General features: G+C 41.7%; 1 protein-coding gene across 5 annotated transcripts in view; it reads right to left on the bottom strand.

Moving 5' to 3' along the window:
• FAM110B (family with sequence similarity 110 member B) overlaps window positions 1-26,721 on the bottom strand; it is a 212,912-nt gene that overhangs the window by 113,783 nt on the left and 72,408 nt on the right. Inside the window, exon 1 of one of the 5 annotated variants that reach the window (XM_084618546.1) lies at window positions 2,689-2,806. The exons of 3 other annotated variants lie outside the window; for them this stretch is intronic. The gene's annotated coding sequence lies outside the window, so the exon portion shown is untranslated. Of the gene's footprint in view, window positions 1-2,663; window positions 2,807-26,721 lie in introns of those variants that run through there. One more of the 5 variants, XM_084618547.1, reaches the window with a different exon arrangement.

A 26,721-nucleotide genomic window follows, 5' to 3' on the forward strand; every position in this document is an offset into this window, starting at 1 on the left:
ATAAGAAAGTGCGATTTAATAGGGAAGTTTATACAAGACTTGATGAAAACTGAGGCATGCTATAAAGCCACATATCAGAGGTAAGACAGGTATATTAAGATAGGTCACAATACAATTATCATGTGTAATCCATATATTTCCTAACATTGAATAGTTTTAAAATACTTTTTTAGTTTTAAATAAGTCCCCTGCAGCTCACTATTTGTTGACAACCAGCTGAAACACATGCCAGATTTAATCTAGTAAAATTCTATTTTGAAAGTTTTTTTCAAAAGTTCATTTTAGCTGAGATGAGTAAACCCTAAAATGTTATCTATGTGAATTACTGCTTAAATTGAATTTGTTTGCTGCCCCTACCCAAACGGAAAACACATTCCATTAGAAAACAAAGCTTTCGCCTCTAAAAAAGCCATTTATTTCTTGATGATAATAAAACAGTATTACTGTAAATTACAGTCATCAATGCTAGTTTCATGCTTTTCTGCATTAGCCGCGCCAGAAAAAAATCAGTCACACCTAACCGAGGGAGAGACATCTGTCTGACTAACTATTGGTGAAACAACAACATTATAGTTATTTATACAACGTGCAATTCCAGTATACATTTTCTTTTAACAATGCTTTACACATCACCAAGAAAAAAATATGCTCACTTTTAAAATATGGACCAAGTTACCTATCTGAGATAAGCATAAGAAACGTTTTCAGGTAAGAAGTCATTATCATTTTACAGATATACAGTATTAGTTCACTGCATATACTTAATTTTCACTTTAAGTAACACGTTGTCTTCATTTTGAATGAAAACAGTCAGCTTTGCTAAGTACATTATTCAGCTGGGGATTTCTACCTACCAACTTCCCTTAACCACTACCAGCATCTCCATCATACACGGCTTGAGAGGCTTGTGTCAAAAATTATTCTAGATATTATCAAGAAATCTCTTCTTTAAAGCATGCACATGACATTAATTTACAAACCATATAAATAGTTAGATGGTAATTCTGAGGATATTGGAAAAAAGTGCCATACACTAAGAACATTGTGCCTGCACATTCTCCCCATTCATCACTGTCCAGACCTAACTGTTGCTATGCAGGAAGGTTATTTTCAAAGCCTGCACCAGTAAAAACACCTTATGGCAATAAAGCACAGACAAATGCAGACAATACAAGCAGACAGTGACTGAGCTTCCTCTGTGGTAGCAATAATAATTTCAAAACCATTTTTGTTGGCAATGCTTTGTCGTGTACTAAAATCAGAATTTAAGTATGCATTTGAAATTTACAGTAGTGCAAATATTTTTGAACTAAGTCAGATAAAATATCTTTGCTTTTGAAGTGCCCCACATTATGAAACACTCATATACATTGTACGTATATCCACTTACATAGAAAGTTAAGCAAGCAAGTGACCAAGATGGAATTTTATGGGCCTTTTTTAAGAAGGTTACACTGTTTTAATTCAATATTTTAGAAGTTTACAACTCTACTTTGCAACATTTTGGACAGCACAAACACAATACCTCATTGGGAGGTGATGGGAAGGAGTAGAAAGCAACATTAAAGTAGCTACAGTTCCTTATACCTTTCTGATATTAGCTGAGGCAATCTACTGTTACCTCAGACGCATGGTGGCAGAAAGCCAGCTGGATGAATGGTGACTTACCACACAAGTTTGTGGGCTCTACAGTCTGACACAGACAATATCATTAACTTTAAGTTTTAACAGTCAGCTTTAGAGTCAACTACCTTCATAAGAAGTATGACTACATTGCTCAGTGCTTGTTTTCTTCTCTTCCAAATACAGTTTTAACTGGGAAACATACCCTCTAAACTGGCATTGTTTTTATCAGAAAAAGTTCATATTAATTAATATGTAGGTCACAAATCTCAAAGAGATTAAATAAAATGGTGCTCAAATTATGGAAAACATTCTGGAAGTCTCAGAATCATAGAAGAAAAGATTGTCTTATACACATTGTTTCATTTTATTGCTAAAGGCAATTCCTACAACAAACAAGGCTTTGGGACAAAATCTGGCCTTTGGGAACAATATTTGTGTGTGCAGCAAAGAATATGCTGCAATATACCAGTTTGGGATCCCCCCCCCGGCTGCCTAATAGGGAATTCAAAGAACGAAAGAAAGAAACTACTCAAATACTAAAGCTACAAGCATCTTTGATGAAAGAACGATAGCATATTACTCCACATTTCTTGACCTCTTTGCAAAAAACACAAGGATAGTTATTACCCTGATATAAGTATAAGTACCTCTCTCAGAATTATCCTTTTAACTGCTCATTATTTAGAACAGTTTCATCTCCATGTAAAGAAAGTCCTACATGCCTCTAACTCAACTGTTCTGCAGAGACCCAAATAAATGCAATATTGCCATTACCATAACAAAAGGGAACTAATAAAATTGCTCACATGCACAGGCTTAAGGTTTCACATGAAAGCAAATTTTCCTGTAAAAATATATTCTATTTCCCTGCTAAATCCACGCTGTAACGACATGTTTTGTAATCTGATGGCTATCCCACTGGAGTACACATGATATTAACGAAAGCAAGACCAAATTAAATAGATGACATGATTAACAGTATTCATTTCATGCATGACTGTGTTTTATGGGAGAGATAAAGACCTGAAAGTAATTACCATGAATTGAAACTCCTTCACTGACCTCTGTTTCCAGCTAGCAGTCGTTAAGTACTGATGTTTTATAACAAAGACCAATGCCTTTCATCTGTGCGCTTTCTTTTAATGCTACAAGATGAGCACCTCCACCGTTGCATGGACACAGTACCTCTGTATCTATGTCTGTAATGCAGCATAAAGATTACTGTGGAAACCTATCAAACTGGCAAGCAGCAACGTCTGCAGCCAATCAGAGAAAGGCACATGCAGAACCCAGCACATGCTCTCTGAGGCTCAGATACTGTCATCACTGTTTAACAGGCTGCTAATCTAATTATAGCTTTCAGAGTAACAGCCCTGTTAGTCTGTATTCGCAAAAAGAAAAGGAGGACTTGTGGCACCTTAGAGACTAACCAATTTATTAGAGCATAAGCTTTCGTGAGCTACAGCTCACTTCCCTTATTATAGCTGTTTGCTAGCACAGTGCTACTGAAGTAGAGCACATGAGCAAAACTAAATTTCAATACATTAAACCACTTAATCACAATAATCAAATTTGGGTTTTTTAATAAAATTTAAATGCTTAAAGTTAAATGTTCACCTTACACAATGAACTGCTTTAAAAAAGTGCTTTTTTCTGAACTCTGAAAAAAATGAGCAATATTTAGTAGTGCACTTTCAAAATCAGACTTGCAGTTCATTAGTTATATATAGTAGTGAAAGATTTATTATGATGTAGCAGTTTATTCTGTATTTCTGAATTCTGATTCTGTATGTATATTGCAAAATTACACAACTCAGCTTGCTTTATTTACAATGTTTAGCATAACAATTTAGACCCCAATTCAGCCAGGTACTTAAGCATATGCGATTCAGTACATGAGTAATCCTACCATGCCAAGGGAATTACTCATATGCTTTAAATTACACGTGCTTAAATACCTTGCTGAACTGGGGAACTCTATGTTCATTTGGAACCCGAGCTGTAATCAATCTTCTGTCAGGCTACAGTGGAATGCCATGCAAATTGCTGCTACTGTACAAACTACTAATCAATCTGGAAAATATTCATCATGAATATATTCTACACATGCATGGTGAATTTAATCCACTAAATCTTAGATGCATGTTATAAATGCACGCCTAGCTCCATAAAATAACTAACGTTATGGATTCTGAAACAGAATACACAGATTTCAAAGTAACAGCCGTGTTAGTCTGTATTCGCAAAAAGAAAAGGAGTACTTGTGGCACCTTAGAGACTAACCAATTTATTTGAGCATAAGCTTTCGTGAGCTACAGCGAAACCTTATGCTCAAATAAATTGGTTAGTCTCTAAGGTGCCACAAGTACTCCTTTTCTTTTTGAGAATATACAGAGACTATTATGTATGTAAGTGTTTTTTAAAATTGCTGATAAGTTCTGTAATTCATTTTTTCAGTTTTCCTACTTATCAGATGTACAATAATGAGAAAAAGGTGTAGCTATCTGACATTTAGTACTCTTGACAGTGTATGTCAAGTAATTTCTGTGACCAGCACAACAAGAAAGTAGTTTTCTGAAGTTTTAAGGGCCCATATGATTCTCATATGTAACTAGAAGTCTACAGTGGCCACAGTTTTAAAACATGGATGTCTCAAATTAAGCATCTAAATCTATACTTAGGCACCTAACTAAAATGGCCTGATCTGCAGCGGAGCTGAGTATCCACATCTCCCATGGAACAAAGTGGATTCTTTAGGTGCTTAGCACTAAAGATAAAGGCACTTTTACATAGCTAGCCAAATAGAGAGAGTAGGTATGTAACCTCAGGCAATCCAGTTTAAAAATGTTCCCGTGTCCATCTATTCATATGTACAATACATAGATAAACTCCTCTCACACAGACTTAAAACCCACTGCAATATTACTCAAAGTGAGCTGCTATGTGCCCATACAGCACTTTTCTCCTCAATGCTTTACTTTCTTATTACTAACACCACACAGTATTAATCACTCCCCTACTGTTTAGTATTAAAGGTTTACATATGTTTCTGTTGAAGCATTCTTAGCTGGGGAGCAAAAACTGAATTTGTTACTTCATAAAAGTTGCTAACACAAGACTTCCATATAGTATCAGAAGAAGTCTAAATTTACTGATAATATGCAAATAACTAAACCATAGCTTTTTTTTTTACTCTGTTAGTGAAAACTGTTAATAAAAACCTGTTACTGTTTCTTTTAGAAATGGAGTCTAATACTTGTACAACATATGTTCAAAACTGTATCTGGCTAGGAATTAAAACTGAACGCAGACAGCATAAAATTCCTTCAACTTTTGTTCAGCAACATATCATAGGTTATAACAAAAAGGGATACCAATGCCATATCCTAGAAACAAAAATGACATGAATAAAAATCAGGTATAAAAACAAGTATATATATCCTCAACTTGGTACTTATAATGTTTATTAAAAAAATTAGAGACTAACCAATTTATTTGAGCATAAGCTTTTGTGAGCTACAGCTCACTTCATCGGATGCTGTAGCTCACGAAAGCTTATGTTCAAATAAATTGGTTAGTCTCTAAGGTGCCAAAAGTACTCCTTTTCTTTTTGCGAATACAGACTAACACGGCTGTTACTCTGAAACCTGTCATTAAAAAAATTCTTCCTCTCATAAACATATCCCTATTACTTTTGTGTCTAAGGTTCTGTAAACAAAGCACTGTAGAAATTAGGAAGTTTCACAACACTGTTCTAAGGCAGGTAGATTATACATTAAAGATGAGAAAGGGGGTTATAAAGAGGTAAGGAACCTGATTTTGAGAATAGGTGAGCACAATTCCAACAGAAGTTGACTGGAGATACAGGCGTTCAATACCTTTGGAAATCAGTCCCTCACAACTTGTCTATCACCACATCAGGTTGAAGTTTTCAGTTATCACTTCCATAGTCATAGGACAAAGGAGGGTTAGCAAGTTACAGATTGTTGTAATGAGACATAAAACTAGGGTGTCTATTGGGTCCATGATTTTTAGTGTCTCTCAAAGTTATGAATTTAAGCTCCCAGGCTCATCTTTTGAAGGCATTGCACAGGGTTCCCTTGAGGAGGGGGACCCAGAGGTCAGATATGAAGTGATCATTTTGTGGAAAGTGTTTGCCAATGGGTGATACGGTGTTTCTTTCTTTTATAATTTTTCTGTGTGAGTTCATTTGAGAGCACAGTGATAGTCTGGTTTCATTCACATTGTTGTTGGTGCATTTGATGCTCTAGATGAAGTGCACCGTATGTTGTGATAAGCATGTGTAGGACCCATGGATAGCAAAAGGTGTGTTCGGAGAGCACTGATCATCATACCTGTGGAGATATGTCTGCAGGTTTTGCACCTGTTATGGTAGGGTCTGGTGTTGTTTGGAGCTGATGTGTCCTGTTGTGTAGGGAGCTTGCTTCTGATGATGAGCTTGGCGAAGTTGGGGGGTTGTATGAAGGTCAGAAGATGGGGTTCGGGAAAGAGTTATTTCAGGATGTAGTCCCCATCAAGTATGATTTATAATTGTTTGTTAATACGCCACATGGACGCCACAGTGACAAGTAGGAGTATGCAGAATGTGGAGGGTTTTTTTCCAACTTATAAAATGATAAAAGACAAAAACAACCTATCACTTGTGGGTGAACATTTGTCAGAAAATTGGTTGCCTGAAAAGGGCGGGAGTTGGGAGTGTTTTGTTTCAGGTGAGCCTGGCTGTTTTTAGAAAGCTGGCGCTCCGCAAACCAGCTGAGAGGCGGGGAACCAGCTGAGCAGCGGGGGACAGCAGAGCAGCAAACAGCAGGAGTTTGCCTGGGATCTGTGTTGGTGAGTATCTGGGTATCTGAGTGTGTGTTTGGTGAGAGGATCGGAGTGTTTGTAGCGAGGGCAGCTTGAAAGTTTGAGCGAGTGCTTGACTGGTTGGCTGAAAAGGGCGGGAGGGGGGAGTGTTTTGTTTCAGGTGAGCCTGGCTGTTTAAAAAAGCCAGCGCTCTGCGAACCAGCTGAGCAGCGGGGAACAGCAGAGCAGCAAACAGCAGGAGTTTGCCTGGGAGTTCGCCTGGGGTGAGCCCACTGAGGCTTACACCCTAACGGCTTCGCTGAGTAATTTACTGCATCTCCTGAGGAAGCTTGTAGTAGGAAGGTAATATGGATGGTGAGTGTTCAGCTATTGTGACCTGCACTGGATGTGCCATGTTTCAGAGTAAAAGCCGTGTTAGTCTGTATTCACAAAAAGAAAAGGAGTACTTGTGGCACCTTAGAGACTAACCAATTTATTTGAGCATAAGCTTCCGATGAAGTGAGCTGTAGCTCACGAAAGCTTATGCTCAAATAAATTGGTTAGTCTCTAAGGTGCCACAAGTACTACTTTTCTTTCTGGATGTGCCATGTTTGTCTTTCTTCCACAGGACAGAAGCGACTTTGTACAAAGTGCAAGCTGATCTCCATATTGGAAGAGAAGGTTCAAGGTCTGGAGCAACAAGTATCGACCCTGCGTTGCGTAAGAGAAACTGAAGATTTCCTGGACAGATGTCAGGATATGCTTCTACGCGCACAAGGTTCTGAAGATTCAGAGCAGGCTGCGCAGCAGGGACAGGAGGACGGTGAAGAAATTTGGCAACATGTGACCTCCAGAAGAAGAAGGGGGAACGTCTATGTACCAGCAATGCAGATACAGGTAAGTAACCGTTTTCATGTTCTCTCCACAGGTACCATTGCGGGGAGTGGCCCAGATGATACGTCTGGGGGAAAGGAGGAGAAGGAGACTCCGCCAGTTGAAAGGCATGAGATGCACTGTCCTAAGATTGGAGGTTCCACAACCACCACTCCCAAGAGAAGGAGGCGGGTGGTGGTGGTCAGGGACTCTCTCCTCAGGGGGACTGAGTCATCTATCTGCCGCCCTGACCGGGAAAACAGAGAAGTCTGCTGCTTGCCAGGTGCTAAGATTCACGATGTGACGGAGAGTCTGCCGAGACTCATCAAGCCCTCGGACCGCTACCCCTTCCTGCTTTTCCACGTGGGCACCAATGATACTGCCAAGAATGACCTTGTGCGGATCACTGCAGACTACGTGGCTCTGAGAAGGAGGATAAAGGAGTATGAGGCGCAAGTGGTGTTTTCGTCCATCCTCCCCGTGGAAGGAAAAGGGCGGGGTAGGGATCATTGAATTGTGGAAGTCAATGAATGGCTACGCAGGTGGTGTCGGAGAGAAGGCTTTGGATTCTTCGACCATGAGATGGTGTTCCAAGAAGGAGGAGTGCTAGGAAGAGATGGGCTCCACTTAATGAAGAGAGGGAAGAGCAACTTCGCGAGCAGGCTGGCTAACCTAGTGAGGAGGGCTTTAAACTAGGTTCACCGGGGGAAGGAGACCAAAGCCCTGAGGTAGGTGGGGAAGCGGGATACCGGGAGGAAGCACGAGCAGGAGCGTGTGAGAGGGGAGGGCTCCTGCCTCATACGAAGAATGAGGGGCAATCAGCAGGTTATCTCAGTGCCTATATACAAATGCACAAAGCCTGGGAAACAAGCAGGGAGAACTGGAGGTCCTGGCAAAGTCAGGGAATTATGATGTGATTGGAATAACAGAGACTTGGTGGGATAACTCGCATGACTGGAGTACTGTCATGGATGGGTATAAACTGTTCAGGAAGGACAAGGAGGCCAGAAAAGGTGGGGGAGTTGCATTGTATGTAAGGGAGCAGTATGACTGCTCACAGCTCAAGTATGAAACTGCAGAAAAACCTGAGAGTCTCTGGATTAAGTTTAGAAGCGTGAGTAACAAGGGTGATGTCGTGGTGGGAGTCTGCTATAGACCACCGGACCAGGGGGATGAGCTGGACGAGGCTTTCTTCCAGCAACTTGCAGAAGCTACTAGATCGCAGGCAACTTCTCATGGGCAACTTCAATCATCCTGATATCTGCTGGGAGAGCAATACAGCAGTCCACAAACAATCCAGGAAGTTTTTGGAAACTGTAAGGGACAATTTCCTGGTGCAAGTGCTGGAGGAACCAACTACTGTTCCACCTTATATTTAGCTGTGACACTGATTACCTTTCCCACACCTGAAGAAGAGCTTGTCCCTTTCACCAACAGAAGTTGGTCCAGTAAAAGATATTATGTCCCCCATCTTGTCTCTCTCATATCCTGGGACCAACACTTCTACAACACTGCAAACAATATTTGCACATGCATGCACACAAATACACAAGTAGACGATCTCTCCCGATAGCAAAAAAAGGAAGCACTAGACTTCCACCATTGTCTCCACTAATGTAAGCAAGTTTCAAACATAAGCATAGCATCCTTGAAGCCTGGTATTAACAACTTCCAAAGAGAGACTTTGCAAATGCTTTGTACTGAAACTGCTCCTTTTTCTTTCTTTCCTTCTGTGATACGGTAAAGGGAAGGTCTTGTAAAGAGGTTGTGTCAATTCTGCAGACCAATAACATGGACATTTGTAGTCTGGACAGTACTTCATAAAAAAGGAAAGATACCAGAAGTAATCTATGTAAGATCAAAGATTTTTCCCATCACGGTAAGAAAACAACTGCAGAATGGCTTATCATGTAAAACAATAAGAAAAGGAGGACTTGTGGCACCTTAGAGACTAACAAATTTATTTGAGCATAAGCTTTCGTGAGCTACAGCTCACTTCATCGGATGCATTCAGTGGAAAATACAGTGGGGAGATTTTATATACACAGGGAACATGAAACAATGGGTGTTACCATACAGACTGTAACAAGAGTGATCAAGTAAGGTGAACTACTACTAGCAGGAGAGCAGGGGGAACCTTTTGTAGTGATAATCAAGGTGGGCCATTTCCAGCAGTTGACAAGAATGTGTGAGGAACAGTAGGGGGTGGGAAGTAAAAATGGGGAAATAGTTTTATTTTGTGTAATGACACATCCACTCCCAGTCTTTATTCAAGCCTAAGTTAATTGTATCCAGTTTGCAAATTAATTTCAATTCAGCAGTCTCTCGTTGGAGTCTCTTTTTGGAGTCTGTTTTTGTTGAAGAATTGCCACTTTTCGGTCTGTAATCGAGTGACCACAGAGATTGAAGTGTTCTCCGACTGCTTTTTGAATGTTATCATTCTTGACGTCTGATTCGTCATTTATTCTTTTACGTAGAGACTGTCCAGTTTGACCAATGTACATGGCAGAGGGGCATTGCTGGCACATGATGGCATATATCACATTGGTAGATGTGCAGGTGAGCGAGCCTCTGATAGTGGGGCTGATGTGATTAGACCCTATGATGGTGTCCCCTGAATAGATATGTGGACACAGTAGGCAATGGGCTTTGTTGCAAGGATAGGTTCCTGGGTTAGCGGTTCTGGTGTGTGGTGTGTGGTTGCTGGTGAGTATTTGCTTCTGGTTTGGGGCTGTCTGTAAGCAAGGACTGGCCTGTCTCCCAAGATCTGTGAGAGTGATGGGTCATACTTCAGTACAGGCTGTAGATCCTTGATGATGCGTTGGAGAGGTTTTAGTTGGGGGCTGAAGGTGATGGCTAGTGGTGTTCTGTTATTTTTTTTGTTGGGCCTGTCCTGTAGTAGGTAACTTCTGGGTACTCTTCTGGCTCTGTCAATCTGTTTCTTCATTTCAGCAGGTGGGTATTGTAGTTGTAAGAACGCTTGATAGAGATCCTGTAGGTGTTTGTCTCTGTCTGAGGGGTGGAGCAAATGAGGTTGTATTGTAGAGCTTGGGTGTAGACAATGGATCGTGTGGTGTGCTCTGGATGAAAGCTGGAGGCATGTAGGTAGGAATAGCGCTCAGTCGGTTTCCGGTGTAGGGTGGTGTTTATGTGACTATCGCTTACTAGCACCGTAGTGTCCAGGAAGTGGATCTCTTGTGTGGACTGGTCCAGGCTGAGGTTGATGTGGGATGGAAATTGTTGAAATCATGGTGGAATTCCTCAAGGGCTTCTTTTCCATGGGTCCAAATGATGAAGATGTCATCAATGTAGCACAAGCAGAGTAGGAGCATTAGGAGACGAGAGCTGAGGAAGCGTTGTTCTCAGTCAGCCATAAAAATGTTGGCATACTGTGGGGCCACGCGCGTACCCATAGCAGTGCCGCTGATTTGAAGGTATACATTGTCCCCAAATGTGAAACAGTTATGGGTGAGGACAAAGTCAAAGTTCAGCCACCAGGTTTGCCGTGACATTATCGGGGATACTGTGCCTGACGGCTTGTAGTCCATCTTTGTGTGGAATGTTGGTGTAGAGGGCTTCTACATCCATAGTCGCTAGGATGGTGTTTTCTGGAAGATCACTGATGGATTGTAGTTTCCTCAGGAAGTCAATGGTGTCTTGAAGATAGCTGGAAGTGCTGGTAGCGTAGGGCCTGAGGAGGGAGTCTACATAGCCAGACAATCCTGCTGTCAGGGTGCCAATGCCTGAGATGGGGCATCCAGGATTTCCAGGTTTATGGATCTTAGGTAGCAGATAGAACCTGGTCGGAGTTCTAGGGGTGTGTCTGTGCAGATTTGTTCTTGTGCTTTTTCAGGCAGTTTTTTGAGCAAATGGTGTCGTTTCTTTTGGTAACCCTCAGTGGGATCAGAGCATAATGGCTTGTAAAAAGTGGCGTTGGAGAGGTGGTTAGCAGCCTCTTGTTCATATTCTGACCTATTCATGATGACAACAGCACCTCCTTTGTCAGCCTTTTTGATTATGATGTCAGAGTTGTTTCTGAGGCTATGGATGACATTTTGTTCTGTACGGCTGAGGTTATGGGGCAAGAGATGCTGCTTTTCCACAATTTCAGCCCGTGCACATCAGCAGAAGCACTCTATGTAGAAGTCCAGTCTGTTGTTTCGACCTTCAGGAGGATTCCACCCAGAATCCTTCTTTCTGTAGTCTTGGTTGAAGGTCTTTGTGGGTTAGTATGTTGGAAATATTCCTTGAGTCGGAGACATTGAAAATAGGATTCTAGGTCACCACAGAACTGTATCATGTTTGTGGGGGTGGAGGGGCAGAAGGAGAGGCCCCAGGATAGGACAGATTCTTTTGCTGGACTAAGAGTATAGTTGGGTAGATTAACAATATTGCTGGGTGGGTTAAGGGAACCACTGTTTTGGCCCCTTGTGGCATGTAGTAGTTTAGATAGTTTAGTGTCCTTTTTCTTTTGTAGAGAACCAAAGTGTGTGTTATAAATGTCTAGTTTTTGTAAAGTCCAACCACGAGGAAGTTTGTGTGGAAGGTTCGTTTTTTATGAGAGTATCCAGTTTTAAGAGCTCATTCTTAATCTTTCCCTGTTTGCTGTAGAGAATGTTGATCAGGTGGTCTGCAGTTTCTTTGAGAGTGTGTGGCACAAGCAGTCAGCATAGTCTGTGTGGTATGTAGATTGTAACGGATTTTTTACCTTCAGTCCTTTTGGTACGATGTCCATCTGTTTGCATTTGGAAAGGAAGATGATATCTGTCTGTATCTGTACAAGTTTTTTCATGAAGTTGATAGATTTCCACTCCACATGGCTAAATTCCGTGCCTTGTATAATGACAGGTTTCAGAGTGGCAGCTGCGTTAGTCTGTATCCTCAAAAAGTAAAGAAGGACTTGTGGCACATTAGAGACTTTGCTCAAAATTTATTTGAGCATAAGCTTTCGTGAGCTACAGCTCACTTCATCAGATGCATTCAGTGGAAAATACCGTGGGGAGATTTTATATCCACAGAGAACATGAAACAATGGGTGTTACCATACACACTGTAACAAGAGTGATCAGAAAGCTTATGCTCAAATAAATTTGTTAGTCTCTAAGGTGCCAAAAGTACTCCTTTTCTTTTTGTGGATACAGACTAACACAGCTGCTACTCTGAAACATGTAAAACAATGTGAACAGAAGAGAGAATTAGGCTTTTTCTTAAAGCGTAACAAGTGTAGTAAACAAGTTTTAAGATTTTGTTATGAACAAATACCCATGAGATAGCTTAGCTCATTTCTCTTTTACAAGGCTAATGAATTCATGAATCCAAGTAAAATATTCATTAGAGTAATTGGTTTAGTTCAACCTCTCAATGCTACAGCTTGAAAATATATACATTGTTGCCTATAGAAACATAACGTCAATTCATCAGCTCTTTCAGTCAACTCATTTTCATTCCATACTGTGTTAGGCAAAATAAGAGTAAGTAACCATTACAAATGTTTATGAGTAATATTTAATAATCTAAAGCAGGGATCGGCAACCTTTGGTTCGCAGCCTGCCAGGGTAAGCCCCCTGGCGGGCTGGGCTGGTTTGTTTAACTGCCATATCCACAGGTTCGGCCGATCGTGGCTCCCACTGGCCGTGGTTCGCCGCTCCAGGACAATAGGGGCTGCGAGAAGCGGCGGCCAGCACATCTCTTGGCCCGCACCACTTCCTACAGACCCCATTGGCCTGGAGCAGCGAACCGCGGCCAGTGGGAGCCACGATCAGCCGAACCTCAAATACTCAATGCGAAAATTGGATATGTAAGAATATAAGTTTTGGCAGCTGTGTAAAAAATATGTGTGTGTCAACTTTGCAAATCAGATTGTTTTTTATATTTCATTTAAAATGCACAAAGTACTTTGAATACATACAACTCCTCCTTATTTTTAATATTGTATTTCTCACAAACATCTTGTGGAATTAAAGCAAAGGTTCTTCTCAGTTACTTCAGTTTTTATCCCCCAGTTAAGAGAACACAAGGCAACTTTCCCTTCTCCTGCCATCCCCCAGTCCTGTCCTTTTTATATTGAAATGTTGGTGTTTAAATTAATTTAAGTCTCATTTCCCTCTTTGGTGGTCTGAAGCACCACTTTCCAACATGGTAAACTAATACAATACTTCAGGAAGCAGTGGCTTCCGTTCATGATTTAGCATCTGAATGTATTGATCTAGCACGACAAGTAATAAGAGACAAGATACAAAATAGATGACTTTATAAAAAAAACAACCCACCTCTTATTTGAAATTGAAGGAGAGCCAACAACCACTGAGAAGTGGCCCTGTTTTCTCCAGGTACAATTTAATAGATAAGAACGTGAGAACGGCCATACTGCGTCAGACCAAAGGTCCCCCTAACCCAGTATCCTGTCTTCTGACAGTGGCCAATGCCAGGTGCCCCAGAGGGAATGAATAGAACAGGTAATCATCAAGTGATCCATCCCCTGTCACACATTCCCAGCTTCTGGCAAACAGAAGCTGGGGACATCATTCCTGCCCATTCTGGCTAATAGCCATCGATGAATCTATTGTCCATGACTTTATCTAGTTCTTTTTTGAACCCTGTTATAGTCTTGGCCTTCACAACATCCTCTGGCAAAGAGTTCCACAGGTTGACTGTGTGTTGTATGAAGAAATACTTCCTTTTGTTTGTTTTAAACCTGCTGCCTATTAATTTCATTTGGTGACCCCTAGTTCTTATGTTATGAGGAGTAAATAACACTTTCTAATTTAAAAAGAAAAGGAGTACTTGTGGCACCTTAGAGACTAACAAACTTATTTGAGCATAAGCATTCGTGAGCTACAGCTCACTTCATCGGATGCATGGTTTAACGAGAACGTCTGGGGGGGGGGCGCTAGGAAAACAAGGGGAAATAGCTGTTCCATACTCCTAATCATTTTTGTTGCCCTTTTCTGAACCTTTTCCAATTCCAATATATCTTTTTTGAGATGCATGCAGTATTCAAGATGTGGGCATACCATGGATTAAAATAGAGGCAATATGATATTTTCTGTCTTATCTATCCCTTTCTTAATGATTCCCAACTTCTGTTTGCTTTTTTAACTGCTACTGCACATTGAGTGGATGTTTTCAGAGAACTATCCACAATGACTCCAAGATCTCTTTCTTGAGTGGTAACAGCTAACTTAGACCCCATCATTTTATGTGTATAGTTGGGATTATGTTTTCCACTGTGCATTACTTTGCATTTATCAACATTGAATTTCATCTGCCCTTTTGTTGCCCAGTCACGCAGTTTTGAGAGATCCTTTTGTAGCTCTTCGCAGTCTGCCTGGGACTTAACTACTTTGAGTAGTTTTGTATCATCTGCACATTTTGCCACCTCACTGTTTACCCCTTTTTCCAGATCATTTATGAATATGTTGAATAGGACAGGTCTCAGTGCAGACTCCTGAGGGACACCACTGTTTACCTCTCTCCTTTCTGAAAACTGACCATTTATTCCTACCCTTTGTTTTTGATCTTTTAATCAGTTACCAATATATAATTAAATAATTAGATCTTTGCTTCATATCTGGGTCTGAATAAACAATAAGATCAACATTTGTATGCAGTGTAGTTGTAGCCATCTTGTCTAAGATCAAAATTTATCTTTCATTTCCACCAAATATTTGAGGAAATTTTTTGGGGTCTATACCTGGACATTTCGTTCCTCCTCCTGCCCTCCACCCCCTGCCATCCCAAAACTAACAAAGTTGAGGAGTTGGTGAGTGAGGAGATGGGCCTTATGCCATTCCAACCACCAAGGGCTAAATCCACAAAGAGACTTAGGCATTGTTACATACAGAGTTGCGGTGCCTAACAACCCAGTGGAATCTACCGCCATGAGTTAGGTGCCCAGGCTTCCTATACAATGGATGGGAGAGATTGGTTCCTAAGAATGGGCTCCACAAAAGCCAGCACACTAAGCAGGGAGTCACCTAAGCTAGCCAATAGCAGATCCTGAGGAGAGACGTGTGGCCTAAACCCTTCCCCTTCAGGTACTTAGGTGCCTAAGTCCAGGCTGGATGGAGGTGTCTATTGCTACTTAGGATTCACAACCGTGAACTGTCTACTAGGGTTCTGCTCCTAAGCTATTTCTTGCAAGAAACGTTGGTGCACACCTAAACTTCCTCTCTTAGAGTGCTCTAACCAGTGCATAATAAGAGTTATTCTCACTCTCTCCCTTTCTGGCCCAATGCATATTCAATTATTTATACACAGTGAAACCGCTTCAACAGGATAGACTGAGAAAGAACTGCCCCGAGAATACCTCATAGCCCATTAGCAGTTAGGGAATTCTCCTAAGAGATGGGATAGCCAACTTCAAATCTCTTTTGCACATCCAGCAGAGAGGAGAATTCCTCCAGGGCCTCTCAATTGCCCTAACCACTAGGCTAGAGATTATAAGGGAGGCCTCTGCCCTGGCCATTTTGTGTCACTTTAGGTGTGCTCTGAGTTCACTTAACGGATTGGGCCCTGCAAGCAAGACAGGCAGAGGAATGCCTAGTTTGAGTATCCCACAGGGGCTTAGGCATGGGAGAGACATCAGCTGTCAGGACTGGGGACTTCAAAGGCAGAAATGTAGGTACTGAGGAACTTGAGAACCTGCAGGTTAGGCAGAAGCTGAGCTGGGGTTTTGAGGATATCAGTGGCACCCAAATGTTAGAGTTAGGCAGCCTAAGTCCTTTTCTGGATCCGGGCCTGGGTTTTCTACAGTATCTTGTCCTATTTTATGGTGTCCCTTCTAGTCATAGAATCATAGAACAACAGAGCTGGAAGGAACCTCTGGAGGCCATCTAGTCCAACCCCCTGCCCAGAGCAGGACCAATCCCCAACTAAATCATCCCAGCCAGGGCTTTGACAAGACTGACCTTAAAAACTTCTAAGGAAGGGGATTCCACCACCTCCCGAGGTAACGCATTCCAGTGTTTCACCACCTTCCTAGTGAAAAAGTTTTTCCTAATATCCAACCTAAATCTCCCCCACTTGCAACTTGAGACCATTACTCCTTGTCCTGTCATCTGTTATCACTGAGAATAGTCTAGATCCATCCTCTTTGGATCCACCTTTCAGGTAGTTAAAAGCAGCTATCAAATCCCCCCTCATTCTTCTCTTCCGCAGACTAAACAATCCCAATTCCCTCATCCTCTCCTCATAAGTCATGTGTTCCAGACCCCTAATCATTTTTGTTGCCCTTTGCTGGACTCTCTCCAATTTATCCACATCCTTCTTGTAGTGTGGGGCCCAAGTACTCCAGATGAGGCCTCACCAGTGTTGAATAGAGGGGAACGATCACGTCCCTCGATCTGCTGGCAATGCCCCTACTTATACATCCCAAAATTCCATTGGCCTTCTTGGCAACAAGGGCACACTGTTGACTCATATCCAGCTTCTCATCCACTGTCACCCCTAGGTCCTTCTCTGCAGAACTGCTGCCTAGCCATTCGGTCCATAGTCTGTAGCGGTGCATTGGATTCTTCCGTCCTAAGTGCAGGACTCTGCACTTGTCCTTGTTGAAGCTCATCAGATTTCTTTTGGACCAATCCTCCAATTTGTCTAGGTCCCTCTGTATCCTATCCCTACCCTCCAGCGTATCTACCACTCCTCCCAGTTTAGTGTCATCCGCAAACTTGCTGAGGGTGCAATCCACTCCATCCTCCAGATCATTAATGAAGATATTGAACAAAACCGGCCCCAGGACCGACCCTTGGGGCACTCCGCTAGATACCGGCTACCAATTAGACATGGAGCCATTGATCACTACCCGTTGAGCCCGACAATCTAGCCAACTTTCTACCCACCTTGTAGTGCATCCATCCAGCCCATACTTCTTTAACTTGCTGACAAGAATACTGTGGGAGACCGTGTCAAAAGCTTTGCTAAAATCGAGGAATAACACGTCCACTGCTTTCCCTTCATCCACAGAACCAGTTATCTCATCATAGAAGGCAATTAGATTAGTCAGGCATGACTTTCCCTTGGTGAATCCATGCTGACTGTTCCTCATCACTTTCCTGTCATCTAAGTGCTTCAGAACTGAGTCCTTGAGGACTAGTCTTGGTAGCAGCTGAAGCCTAACTTGGTGCTTGATAAACCTTGCTCATTGATTTCCTCAAACAAAGGGGCATCAAGCCCAAGTCACTGAGATAGTTCAAGACAAGGCTGGAAAAGAGAAATGGGGGGCAGGGGGAGGTGGTGGAGATGGAACATTATCACATTGAGAGAGGCATGTTCTCTTTTTTCACTTTTGTTTCAGGGAGGAAATGGTGGAGCCTGCACAGCCCCAATAAATGACAAAAGGTATCTGGGGTGCTGAGGAGCCTATGAACAAAAAGCAGCCTTGCAGGTGGCAGAATCTCCTGGCCCACCTCAGAAATTCTGGAATTTTGCAGGGGTAAAGCTTTAAAACTCTCTGAGATCTGCCTTCACAATGTCACTGCTGGATGTATATTTGTACACTATGTACATTTGTTTTAGATCTCTGGGGAATCTTAACCATAACTGCTTTAAAAATAATTATTCAGGCAGGTCTCTTTCCCGCTAGAGTGCAAGTGGCAACTTGTACTTACTAACTATATCTCTAGCAGTGTGGACATACTTTTTACGGATAAGTAGATTTAATTTATGTAGTCTTCAAGGCAACCAGATGGATAAATAGTATTGATTTCTTGTCTGAATGCTTACACAGTCTGTGGCTCAATGCTCCAATGAGTTAAAAAGGCAGACATCTAGACCTTTGATTAGCATTACAGTCTGTAGTATGGTGTAGCTCCTCAATGAGACACAGAAGGTAATCAAGGCCAGGGTTTGGAATGGTCTTATCTTATCAATAAGCTAGAACAGACTCCTGAATTATTAGTTTCCATTTTACACTCCCATTCAATTTTCTCTTGGCATTACATTTACACTCCCATAATGTGCATTTCTTAGATACGTGATGGACCCTGTCTGAACTCATGAGTTCCTGATTATCCTCTCTAAGTAACCACTGAATAGCAAATACAACAAACTACAGGACCTGGTGAGTAGCTGGTATAAGGGAGAGCACTGGGATGGCAGCTAAAGTGAACAGGAGGGGGAAGAATGGTGTTTCTGAGATTGGTTTGAGGCAGCAGCAAAGAGGAAGGTGATTTCAAGTATCTGAACCTAACTGGTGCCCTTAGTCCAAGTTTTTTCAAATGGCCAAATCACCTTCAATTCAGAATGTATTTATTCAGCCTACTTACGACTGTGTTGGGGGTTCAGTAGTCTTTGGTGAAAGACACCATGAAAGGAGCTAGATTTAAAGTCCAGATTCCCCAGGAAGAAACAAAATCCATTAGAATAGCCTGCAAAGGTACCGGGAAGATCTCTTCCAGTTTTGCTACATTAACATAACTGCATGTTGCTTCTATATGAGACGGAAAGGAAAGAGAGCTAGGGACAAGGAAGCAGCACAGCAGCAAATACAAGTGTAGAGATGTCCAATATTTTAGATAACTAATGTAACAGAATGATTCACCAGAGTAATAAAAGCGAATAACAATTCTCACTTTGCCTGATTGCATTATATAAAGTATGCAGGGCATCTAACATGCATATACCTTGAACACATGCCATATATTCTGCTCACCTCTGAATCCCCAAAAAGATACCTTGTGTTTTTAAAAAAAACTAATCAGTCATTTTGAACCATCAGTTCCTATTATAGAAGCTTTTGTGATATTACTTAGAAAAAGTGTTAATCCTGAATTTAAAGGGCTCTTGTGCAAGCATGACAAGGACTTTATGGAAAGACATCTTGTACTGTCTGTCCTGACAGTGAAATTTAAATTACTGTCTGCATTTGGAAGACCTGCCTGCAATGGCATAATAGCAACCTTTCAGTGAATGAGAGCACTGACTTGAACAACTACTTGTGATCTTTGCCAAGAGGAATGTGATCTAATACTTTAAACTTAAAATTACCTTGTATTCTGACTTCCAAAATAAAAAAAGGAAAGTTTTGCTAAGGGGAGTCAGCATTTTCTGAGTCACTTTCATTATATGCTACCTTTCATAATGAAAGCCAAAGTGAAGAAATCCTTTTCACTCCCTTGCGGTTGCTATCCCTTTACGTACAGCTTATACTGAATCTCTCTAATGGGCCAATATCCCTCATTAATATAACTTTCAAACAATAACAAAGACTCACATGGTAGTAATTCTATTAATGATATCAGTCACTTGCCATGAAAATAAATAGGGGTGTCACAAACTAAGTGTTCTGGCTTAATGGTAAGATAAAACAGGAAGAGGAGCTGGCCTGTGAATTTTGTTGAACTAAAATGATCTATGATGATCAGTACATGTGGTAAGTACAAGTTTACTATTCTCTCTCTCTCTCAATCTCCCCACTTCTTTTTTCCATATTTTTTTTATTTGTCTTGTACCACAGATGTCATAAGACTGATACCACTTTATCAGAATAATGTACAAGTAATAGGATATTTGAATAGGAAGCCATACAAAGACAAAGCCCAAGAGTTCGGATGCCAGACTGGTCCCTAGGAACCATCTTTGATCTTTTAAGGAAGTACCAAGTGTTTCTCCAGTTGCTGTTTCCATCTTTGGCTTTCTAAGCTAGTGAGAAGCCATTCAGGTAACCACTGTGTATTCTCAGTCAATTCTTTGTGAGAGTCTAAAACAAAATATACAACAGAGGGATTTTATCCCCTGAAAGGATAGGATATCCCTGGTGCCAGCTCTGCTATCTTTTTGTCTGCAAAAATAATCTCTGTATCTTCATGGAGGACACAAGGGAGACAGAGAGGTACACACAAATGAGATTTTCCAGAACACAGTAGAGCAATCCCACCCCTGGTCTGACAGGCTCTGTGCTGCTGAGGAGGATGAAAGTCTCTGGGAAGAAGAGCATCACGTGGGAGTAGAGGGAAATGATCCCATAGCTGTGACTCTCCTGCCAGATGAAGACATGGTATCCTCTCACACTGAGGATATCGCTCCAAGGGGGGAATCCCTATTACTGGGAATCGACAGATAATAGTAATGGGGGATTCAGTTATTAGAAATAGTTTTGTGAAAAACCACATGGTTGAACTGACTCCAGGGTGAAAAGATTGCAGATCTCTTGAGACATCTAGATAGACTTATGTGTAGTGCTGGAGAGAAGCTGGTGCTCGTGGTACTTGTAAGTACCAGCAACATAAGGAAAGATAGGAGAAAGGTCCTGGAGGCCAAATTTAGGCTACTAGGTAAGAGATTAAAGTCGAGGATCACTATGGTAGCATTCTTTAAAATGCTTCCAGTTTCATGACAGCACCTTTCGGAGAAGCAGAAAGGCAGGATCAAAATGTGTGGATAAGATTATGGGGTTCAGAAGAGGGACTTAGGTTTATTAGGAACAGGGAGAGCCTATACAGAAAGGATGGGCTCCAACTAAGCCAAAATGGAACCAGATTGCTGGCATGTAAAATTTAAAAAGTTGTAAAGGAGTTTTTAAACTTAGCACTGGAGGAAAGCTGACACGTGCAAAGAGCACATGATTCAGACAAAGACATCCCGTAGGGGAGGATTTATTAATTTTACATCCCGTAGGGGAGGATTTATTAATTTTACATCCCGTAGGGGAGGATTTCTTAATATTACTCTATACCTCATAAAGAGAAGAGGATACAAGTTGATAAAGTACAGGTAGAAACTGAAGAGAGAGTCCAAAAAGAGTCCCATTCAATCACATCACATGAAGGCAGACAACTCAAGGAAGACATGGTGGTTGCAGGGAAGGAAATGAAGAATTCTCGGCATCAGTCTTCAGTTGCAGAGGACATGAGGGAGATTCCCACACCTGAGCCATTCTTTTCAGGTGACAAATCTGAGGACCTGTTGCAGACGGAGGAGTCAATAAAGGACATTTGGGAACAAACTGATAAATTGAAGAGTAGTAAGTCACCAGAAACAGACGGTTTTCATCCAAGATTTTTGAAGGAACTCAAGCATGAAATTGCGGTGTTCCAAGTGCCTTAAACTGAACTATGCCTTCAATGAGCAATTGAATCCAACTGGCTGGTGTTGGCTGCAATAATCTCCTTCTGTAGGTAGTGAAATAGTATTTCTATTTAGTAAACTCTGCAGAGTCACATCTTTCTATGGTTCAAATCCTATCCTAGTCAGTCAAGGTTGAAAATTTCATCCCTCACTTTGACTTCCCGCATTTGTTGGATATCATATATGTAACAGGAAAAAATTCCTGATAATATCTCACTGAAGGGAACAGCCTCTCTGGCAGTAGCATGGTTTATATGCTGGACATATTGTCTAGTTAGCATCCTTGGATGCTGGGGATAGGACACAATTCTGCTCTGCTACATAGGACCTTTCCTCCATTATTAAAAACTCTCTCTTTATAGTTATTTACAGACATTTTTTAAAAAGTGAACAATTCTCACCCCAATCTCTGTTAGTGGGAAGAGGATTGAGAAAAACACACTGGTATCATGAGTGCAAATAAGCAGAGTTAGCCCTTGTCTATATGAAAAAGTTGAACCAATATAACTAATCTGATATTGAGAGTCCACATTGCAGATCATATACTGGTTTAAGCTACTTCACTTGCAAAACATTGCGTCCACACATTGTGGCACAGTATTGCTTCAAAGGCTTGCAATATGGCTGGGTATTCCATAGTGCCAAATGCCACTACTAGGCTTTATGTAGTTGGGTAATTTTTTGCACTGGATTATGGGATGCCTGCTAGCACCCAGTGAAATCATGGAACTCAAGGTCCAAGTCCCATGATACTATCTACTGTATTCCATAGCTCATGTGTTCTCACTAGCCAAAATCATTTTCAAAGAGCTGCCAAGAAGCATGGAGGAAGCAATGCAACCAGGATGATCCTGATTATAATTAGCATGATTTCATACAGCTACTCTTAGAGAAGGAAGAGGAGAGTTTCCTTGAGTAGCTGCACTCAGTGGAGTGCCACTCTTGGGCCCATCTGATCAGCACTGATTGGTAGGATAAAATAGCGATGCAGATCCAGAATGACCAGCAGAGGTTGCAAAACTCAGAATCATAGAGTTTAAGGCCTGAGGGACCACTGGATCATCTGACCACCTGTATATCACAGGCCACCAACACCAGCCAGCACCCACACACTAAACCCAACAACTTCAGGAAGACCACTTTACTGAAAGTCTGTCAAGATCACAACAGGCTGCAGTGCCAGACTACCAACACTAGAGTTCTCCGCCCCCACATGAAGAAGCATCAGGCTATTGCCATCTGGAACCTGGTCAGTAGCTAATCAGTTTGGTGTTGGAAAATCCACAGTGGGCTGTGAATGCTTGCGATTAACTGCTAATTATCTTATCCTATCCCATCCCGAATCCTTCATGCACTGCTTCTGGTTGGTAGGGAAGAAAATAATTATGTTATCTAATCCTGCAAATTGTTTCCATCCAGGAAGAGGTGCACTGACTTAATGAAGTTCTGAATGTGTGAAACAACTTGCAGAAATGAGGCCTATGAAGAGATTTGAATTTCCTTTTGGTATACTTTGGAACTGACAAAAGTGTTCCTCCTTCACTGAATGTTTTGGGATATCCTTCTCTACAACTACGTAAAAACTGCCAGAGGACATCTTTTAATTAAAGTCAAGGATTTGATTATTTTATGCATGGCCCATCCAAGGAATAGCTACAGCTGGCATCTTGCTACTGCATGACTAGCAATCTCCTGAAAAACTTCAATGCATCCACCATAAAAAAAGTTTCAGGATTTTTTAAAGTTTATTTAAAAGCTGTATTTGGTAAACTCTCCCTCAAGTCACTCTCCCAAACAGGTCTCCTCTAGAGAAAAGACTGTGCATACAGACATGCAGAGGTCTTGAAAGTCCGTCATAAGGTGACATTTTCCAGGCAGAATCCTAAGGGGAGAAATACCCTACCAACAGGATAATAGTCTCCTTAGCAACACAGGAGACTGTGCTGTCTAGTACAGGAACTATAAGGATTTTAAAAACATTGTGGCTGGTCTATTCAATCTCCTGCCTTTACTTAGGAATTCCCACACAGCTAGTCTGAGGTTTTCCATCCACATGTAAGAGGACAAGCAGCTCATATTATGAAGCTCTAAGAAAAATAATGAAGTCTCTGTTTAGAGGACTACTTTTTCAGCCTATAGCACAGGCTTGAATGATTCCTGAAGGAATAGTCTTTCCTAGGGATCGTGGTCTGAATTTTTCAACTAGGAGTCTGACAATGATCCCTTTTCCTGGGGATTCACCTCAGGGAGAGAAGAGAATTTTTGCTTTCTTCTCTTCTTGAGTTTCAAGAGGGTCGATCATGGACCAGACTCAGTTGCCTTTCGTCCCTCTCCTTTGCTTTACTAGGACAGAGGTTTTAGCACTGAGAGACTCAACTGGGTCAGATAACAGAGTGGCATCTTTCAAACTTGGGGCTTTCACCGAGATTTGAAGGATCATTCTAGGTAGCTTGAAGATGTGAAGTAGAGAGGGAAAAGAGAATGTTTTGTCTTTCTCCTGTGGCATTCGCCTGAGGATCTCTTCGAGAACTCAAGAATCATTGGATGTGGAGGCTCCAGCAGGGGACTGGTGTGATCTAGAATGCAGGCTCACTAACAGACTGGGCACAGCACCCCCTCTGTATGATTGCAGGACATGTTGGCCCTCCCTCACAGTTTCAACTGTATGTGATATGCTTAATTTTACAATACTCTTCACATTGTCATGAACCACAGTGTTCTTTAGGCTTTATCTTGGACCAGCCACTCATTTTGTCATCAGTAGTGTTCGACTTGTAGCAAACCAGTATATCATAGCAAAATGGGCCCACAAATCCTTCAAGAGGGGGAAAAAATAAGAACATCGAGTTCACTACTGGAGCTTAAAAAAAGATGCTAACCCTAAGAGTTTGGGTCCCTCCTCTCAACTTTACATTATTTTTCACCTTTGCCCTCTCAAGTGTACAACATATCTCCCAATCCTGGCCCTCCCTTAACCCTGTTAGAACTTCCTGTCACATCCTCCTGTGTCCCCACCCCTTTTCATGCCACTTCCCCTATTCCTGCTCTTTTTGGAATGCCTACTGCATCTCTACAAAACCCCCTACCATTTTTGACCTCTTCATCTCTCATTTGCTCTACTGCCTTGTACTCACCAAGGCCTGGCTCCCCCCTCCAATTAGCCTCTCCAGCAACACTTTTCTCACAATGGTGTCTCCTTCTCAGACATGCATCACCGTGAGACCTCCAGGAAATAAGACATTGGTGTTGTATTATTCCTCCTCTCCTGCACCAGTTATTTCCAAACCCCTCTTCCCACCCATCTCCCACTCCTTTTCCTCCTTCAAGTAACTTGAATTCTTAACTCCTTTCTCCCTCGTAGTGGCTGATCTTGATTTCATCTGCTTGACCCCCGGCTCTTCTCTTTCCTCCAATCAGTTTCCCACCCTCATCCTCTGTGACTTCAATATTTCCACTGATGTCCTGACCTTGCATCTTCACTTCCTTGTTTGACTTTCAAATGTAAATCAACTCTTCTACTCAATAGGCACTTATTCAGCCACATCTTCTGATCTTTCTACCACTTCATCTTCTTTAACACTACACACTTTACCTCTGCCCTCCTCCCAGTCCTTCTGTGATCTGCAAGCCATCAACACCTCTGCTCTGTGTTGCTCTCATCCGCTTCTCCCCACTCTTTCCTCCATTGATTCATTTGTCAAGTTCTATTTTTCCTCCCTTGAATCCTCTACCTCTTTTACCCACCCTGGCTTACACACACCATCCTGCTCTCATGCCACTGAATGACTAAGGAGAAAATTCCATGGCCACACACTCTCCCTCCTCTACATATTCCTCCTGTTTTCTTTCATAAATCTAAGGCTTTGACTACACTGGCACTTTTTTCATTAAAATCTTTGTTGCTCTTGTGTATGAAAAAACACACCCCTGACTGACAAAAGTTTTAACGATGAAAAGCACTGGTGCGGACAGCGCTTTGTCAGCAGGAGCTGTGCTCCTGGCGACAAAGCTACAGCCCCTTGTGGAGGTGGTGTTATTTTGTCACCAGTGAAGAGCTCTCCTGGCAATAAAGAGCAGCTACACTGTGCACCTTACAACAGCACAGCTGCAGCCATGCTGTTGTAAGGTGTGCAGTGTAGACATTGCCTAAAAGTCACAGTTCACTCTGGCACGCCATGTCACAGTTTACTAGGGGGGTTGCACCAGTGAAGCTACATCAGGGTGAACACTCAGTCCTAGTCTAGCCTAGAAAATTAGGTTGGCTTTACTACATCGGTCAAGGGTGCGAAAAATCGCCCCCTTCCCCCCAAGCAGCACTGTTAAGCTGACCTAAGTCCCCATATAGACAGTGCTATATTGATGGAAGAATTCTCCCTTTGACTTCAGTACTGCCTCTCAGGGAGGTGCATTACCTATGCTGACAGGAGAACCCCTCCCATGACTGTACGTTGACTCCACGGAAGTGTTAGAGCAGTGCAGCTGTGTCAATGTAGTGTTTTAAGTGTAGACAAGCTCCCAGTGTAAAAAATGCCTACAGTGAATACAGTGCTGGAGGAGAGGAGTTCACAGTTTTCTGCTCCTATTACTGGGCTGGAGACATTTTTCCTGAGAGGCTGCGATGAAAAGGTAGCAGCACATTAAAACAGTAACAGATAAGGGTAAAAGCAATAGGGGAAAAAATAAGCATTTACGTCCATTGGCTTCAATGGAGTTACACCAACAGGAAGTTTAGCTCTTAATTTGCATCTTTTGGAGGATTGTGCATTTAATTAAAAATAATTTTGTAAAGGTAAGAATTGAATATTTCAATCAATTTTGTTTTGAATTAATGGGAAAAATAGCTATTCACGGACAGAATACACAATTTCTATTCACTTACAGGCATGAAATACTAAGATTTCACTGCTCACAATATAAACACTGCATTTTATTTAAAAAAAGAAAACATACAGCATTCATGTACTTAAGAATATGGATTCCACAACTCACCCTAGCCACTTGGAAAATTTTCACTCTGGAGATTTCATACTGTTCACACTGACACGTGTGTGTGTGTGTGTGTGTGTGCTGGAGTTTTTATTTCATTTTTTTTTCGCATCAAGTACTAAAAGTGAAACAGAAATGTAAAGAAATTCAGTGCCAGTAGAGGGAGGCAGCTGCTCTCCAGGCAACACATCTTACTGTTCACTGATGCACAGTAGGGAGCCAATTGAATTTGTTTTTGTGGAAGTGAACTCACCCCTCAGCCATTGTGTAAATGTGGCTTTAAATCAAGCTGTAATTAGATTTTGCTGTATTTAACAAAATCCCTCTGTTGCTCTTCTTTCCCAGGAAATAAAAGCATTCATACAAAAA

Source organism: Lepidochelys olivacea (genome assembly GCF_965140295.1).
Source record: "Lepidochelys olivacea isolate rLepOli2 genome assembly, chromosome: 2".
NCBI lineage: Eukaryota > Metazoa > Chordata > Testudines > Cheloniidae > Lepidochelys > Lepidochelys olivacea.